The sequence below is a fragment of the Populus alba genome, chromosome 7 (genome assembly GCF_005239225.2).
Source record: "Populus alba chromosome 7, ASM523922v2, whole genome shotgun sequence".
In the NCBI taxonomy this organism is placed as follows: domain Eukaryota; kingdom Viridiplantae; phylum Streptophyta; class Magnoliopsida; order Malpighiales; family Salicaceae; genus Populus; species Populus alba.
Window position 1 is genome coordinate 1,632,927 of NC_133290.1, and position 6,080 is coordinate 1,639,006.

The following is a 6,080-nucleotide window of genomic DNA, read 5'->3' on the forward strand; positions in this document are numbered from 1 at the left end:
CTAAGCCTATGTCTCACATGTTACTTGAGATATTAGTCGAGGAGGCACTTAAAGGAAGCAAACCTTCTTCCAACTTTAAAGCAGAATCTTTTGTTAAGGTGGCTACATAAATTAGTCAAAAGTTCAACGTGCAATGCGAACCTAAGTATGTGGACAATCATCTCAAGACTGTGAAAAAAGAATGGGGAATAATAACCAAACTTAAAAATAAAAGTGACTTTGGCTGGGATGATTGTTTAAAGATGATTACAGTTTCGAAAGATGTATATGATGAAGAAGTAAAGGTATTGTCGCATGTCAAAATCCGCGCGGCATCGGCTGATGATTTTTCTCGTTGTGTGTTGCTTGCTTTGATTCGTTGGGAGTCGCCACATAGTAATTTATTAAAGGCTACTAGGAAACTAGATGTACTGATCTTGTCAGAAATTCGCGGGTAAGGGACTTGTTGTGGTTAAGAAAGGTATTAGCACCCCTAATGCACCCTACATAAGGTAAGCTGCTTCGTGGCTTTGATATGTTAAATAAATTTTAAAATTTTCTTTTGATCGAATGTTAGAAATACAACTTACATATAAGTTAATAATTCTGGACCGTGAGCAAATCAAAATATTAAATTCTTCTTTATTCTTTGCAATTTTATCATAAATAAAAACATCCATAAAAAAAACATACAAACACACACATACACTTTCACTATATTTTTTTTCTTTTCTTTTCCTTTCCTTTCCTTTCTTTTCTTTTCCTTTTCTTTTTTTTGCTTCCATATTTACAAAATACAAATTACAAAAACTCAAAACTAAAGAAATATTACATTAAACAATTCTAAAATTACAAAACAACCATTCAAAAATCCATAACAGTGCTGGGACCAGTTATGTGAAGCCAAAGGACATCAGGAACAGTGGCGACGCATGGGTTCACCCGCTGTCGCGAGCAAGGTCGGAAAATGAGTGGATCTGGCTCAGCTTCCTTTCCTTTTCCATTATCTGCTGGTGGTGACACCCACCGTCACCTATAAACGAAGAAAAGAACACAAACAATTGATCTGTTTAAAGCCTTCTGTTCTCTCTCAGTGTGCCATTTTCTCCTTCTTCTTCAGGTGGTCGGTTTGTTCTCGGTCTTCTCCTTCTTCTGATCTGGCGGCTGTTATCCGTGGCTGCTGAAGCCGCAGTGGAGATGGGCTTGCTGTTGATGTTGAGGAGGAGGAATGGACAGATCGGGGTCTGTGGACTTGTCGTTGGCTAGTTTTCCCCTTGTTGGTGGTAGCGGCGGTTGGGCTCATTGCTATCGTCTGTGAGGCCTGTGGATCTCCGGTGAGGAACGACGCTACTGGAGGTAGTGAGCTGGGTCTGCTGCCGATCGAATGAGATGATGAAGAGAATGGTTCTGTCTTGGCTAGCAGCTGGGAGGGGAAGTGGCTGTTGGGTCTGTTTGTTCCTCGAGAGGAGGAAAGAGATGAGGGCTCTGGTTTTCTTTGGCAAGGCCAAAGGGAAAAATGAGGGGTTGGTTGTGAGAAGGAGAACCGGTTTTGGTTTTGGGTAAGCGGCTGGAGAGGAAATACAAAATGGCTAAAGGGGGGAGGCGGTCGAGAGTGGCAGAGGAACATCAACTGGCTTTTTATTCGCTGGGAGTTGGGTTTTTCTCTTTTTGATCAAGTGAGGGCGCGATGGCTATGTCTCAAAAAATCCCAAACCGGGGAGGGTGGCTGTTGGCTTTGAAAGAGATGGATTTAGGGTTAGGGTTTTTTTTTCTTTTCAAAATTGCCCCCCTTTTAATTGTGTTGAGGGGACCAATATTTATAGGCAAAAATATTACTAGGTTTCCAAACTTGGTCCCTCAACTTCTTTCTTTTTGTAAATTTGATTTTTCTTAATTTTTTTGTATTTTTTGAAAACGAGCAATATCAACGTCGACTCGATGAGAAAAATCAATGATTTTAAAAATGACGCGTGAAAAGTTGAACGCGTTTGAAAGACCCTTAATAATTTAAATTCTTTTTTTTCAGACGACGTTGAAAATGTTAAAATGATGAAAATATATTAAAAACATATTTTTTGGATTTTCATTAATTTTCTCTATTTTTGGATTTTTCTGAAAATTTATCAAAACATGGGTCAAAAATTAGGCAGCAACAGGTATGATAAATATTTATACTCTTTGTAATTTTTATATTTACTTTTGTTTCTAAAATGTTATATAATGAACTAAAAAATTGCATATTCTAAACTTTATGAACAGGCACATCCCAATCACGTCAACAAAAAACTTGATATGTATGAGGCAATGACAATTATTGTTGGAAAAAACTTGGCAATCAGAAATTATGTCAAATCATATGTTGATGTCAACTTGGAAGAGAACATTGAAGAGCAATCAATTTCAATTGAAAATGAAGGGGAATATGAAGAAACTTCTAAGGAAAAAAAGACATCTTTCTCTAGTACACAAAAGAGGCAACATAGGAAGAGAAATCGCATGTATGAAGATAATGGTGTTGAAAAGTTGTCTAAACAGATTGAAGATGTAGCATTTGTAATTCAAAGTCTCAGCAAAAATCAACTTGATGTTAATGCGTTGTATACAGAAGTGATGAAAATTGAAGGCTTTGATGAGATCACTCTTGGGGATGTATTTGATCACTTGGTTCAAAATGAAATTCTGGCAAAAGCATTTTTGGTCAAAAATGCTAATTTGAGAAAAATTTGGGTTCAGAATTTTGTGAACCAACACTACTACAGGCTTGCTTGCTAAGATGGTTTGACTATGTTTAAAATTTGGATTCAGACTATGTTTGTTATTTGACAATTGTGTTTACTTGTTTAATTCGGTTTAGCATGTTTATGTTTGTTAATTTGAACTAATATGTACATATATGACATCGAAACTTAATATTTATGCATGATTATATTTGATGTTAGATATTTATATTTATTTCTTGATGCTTATTAGATATATAATAAAGGGATATTATAGGGATAATTGCCTTTACCCGTAAAAAAAAAAGTTAATCTTTATCCAAAAAACCCATCAAAATATTTTTGTATTTATTTATCTTTTTAAAAATTCTTCATACAAAAAAAAAACCCAAATATCTAACTCTTACCATAAACTAATTTGGCTTTCTTCATATGAAAAAAAAACTCATTGTAAGCTTTTAAAATTGAAAAAAAAATATATTAATAGGTTTTACCTAAGAAATATTTCATAAGGTTATTTCTCTATAATATGATATGATATATATAGTTATATTTTATAAAATAAGCTATATATATATATGAATATAGGATATAATAAAAAAAATTCATCATTATACTTTTTAGATTTTATTCTCTTATTGTAAGTGATTAAATATTTATATTAAATATTATATATATATTAGATAAACTTGAAAAAAAATTAATTCATTAATAAATTATTTTTCAGTTTATTTTCCATAACATTACTAAATATTGGAAAATAATTCACTTTTCAAGGAAACCACTTTCCAAAAAGGAACCACTTCCAGCAAACAAACGGAGCCCTAGGCTCAATTAAGTTTCCAAAACTTATCAATTCATCAACTAAACCCCTTTTATCATTAATTAAATAAATTCAAAGTTCAATTAAGTCCCCAAAATTATAAATTCAACAAATTGCTAGCAAAATTGAACCCCAAATTTACAATTCCTTCCTAGTTAATCCTCAAAAACTTCTCAATTGTGTTGTATTAACCCAAATCTCAAATTTTATTCATTCATTCCAATTTTTTCATTTCATTTTATAAAAATAATAAAAAAATAAATTATAACACATGCTCCATCTTAGGACCATTGGCTTAATGACTGGTTCATAATATCAATTATCAAAAGTCTTATTTCTGCATAGGTTTTTTATGAGTTAAGCATGCAAGCCTCATAGCTTAGGTCTATATGTGCTTGACATTTCTTTGCCCTTGTATGTTTTTTAAATAAATTATTGCAATGATGTTTCATAAATGATTCAATTATGTCATTATTTTTAAATAAAATTATAATTTTTTATAGTTATATTTGTATTTTTTTATAATTATGTACAAAACTCATATGCAAAATATTTTATAAAATGCACATTAATATTTAATGAGAATAAAATATATAATTGTTATTTTTGTATTTTCAATTTCTTATATTTTTCTCAAATTAATTATTCTTTACTGTTTTCATAAAGTCTCATAAAAATAATGGGTATGTTATTATGTTTTATTTTGTTTTTGAAAATTAGTTCACAAATCATGAGAAGTTTTTATATAAAAAACCAAGCTTCTAATAGAAAATACGTTTTCATCAAAATAAAAATAAATGAAGGAATAACGAAAAGGGAATATTGGCTAAAGAAATATATTTTTTATCTTAAATTTAAATTATTTGAATGCTTATGAATTTTTATTTTAATTGTTTTAATTTTTATTAAAAAAACCTGTGGTGTTGATTAAAAAGGAAAACTTTCATGGTTTTGTCAAATAAGAAAATAAATGCATAAACAAGAAGGGAGATTTTTGAGTGAATAAATATATTTTATACTCTAGAATTTAAATCATTGAAGTTCTTTGAGATATTTTTTAATCCCTATAAAATTAAATAAAAATTAATTTTAAGAATAGCCCCGCAACATCAAATATGGGACTTTTCAAACAATACTCGCCTAAATATTAATTGGGTGTTGTATTTGCTTGGGCTGGGAACGCTACTTATTTTAATTTCTATTTTTAACTATAATTTGAGACCGAACCCACCAAATAGACTTTTAATTCATGCTGAAATATTCATAATGCAAATTGAAAGGACTGTAAGGAAACAAACCATGCTAATTCTCTTTTAGTTATTTCTATAATTTTCTTTTTTTTTTTAATAAAAGAAAAAAGAAAAAAGAAAAAAAAAACATTCTTTAAGCGAAGATTTAATGTCAAAGTCTTCTTTTGATAAAAAGAACCCTTAGCTGTTTTAATATCACCGACACACTATGGAATCTCCACGAAGGTCACACCCATGTTTTAATATCACCGACACGCTTTGGAAATTTAATATATGCAAGTTGTCCGTGGAAATTTATACTTTTTTATTATGATGTTATTGTTGGTAGAAACAATAATTTGCAAGAAAGCATTCATAAAAAAACTATTGAGCCCTTCCCACCTGAAAAATGTATTATCAGTCTGATGATTTTTTTTTTTATATAGAGGAAAGTACTAATGATACTATCTAATAAAAAAAAATAAGGCATATTATATATATTGAAAAGGCCATTAAATCAATAGCCAAAGCAAAAATATAGGGACAAGACAAAAAGAAAAAAAAGAAAGGAATAGACTTAGAAAAAATAAATAAATAAAAATAAAAATTAATCTACTACAACAAAAATAAAGAGATTACCTAAGATTTTTTTCTAACCCATGCTCCGGTTCCCTTGGTTGAGCAAATGAGATCAAGCTATAACAAAGCAAGGAAGTAAATTTATTATTATTTTCAAGATGAGAAAATTATATCCCTATACAATCATCAGATTAGCTTAATTAATTACTTGTTAATCAAAGTTAAGCCCTTTTTTTTAAGATTATTTTAATAGCACATCATATTATGCTTTTCAAAAAGTCGTAAGAGAGCATGGACTAAATTATAATTTTATCTAGTTTGCTTCTTAATAAATAATAGAAAAGATATTTTAATACATATGGATGATGCACATGGGTGGACCATGGGGACCCTAAACCATTCCTTAAGGTCTATGCTAGCATGGAGAGAAATACATATAGCAAAACATTATTGCCTGTGTAAAATTAATGGAAAAAAAAAAGAAATAAAACATTACTTAGAAAGAAAAAAAAATATTCTTCACCGAAAGATAGATTTTCATTTAGAACAATTTACACTATAATCATTAAATATATATTAACTTAAAAAATCCAAGTAAATAGAGTAAAAAAAAAAATATTAACTTCGTGTAATCTAACCAACCTGCTCAGTTTTCTCGTAACCAAGCTAGTTTACTTGTCCAATCCCAATTATATTAACAATAATTTTATATTATTTTTTTTAAAAGGTAAACAACTAGGTTTTAGTAAAATA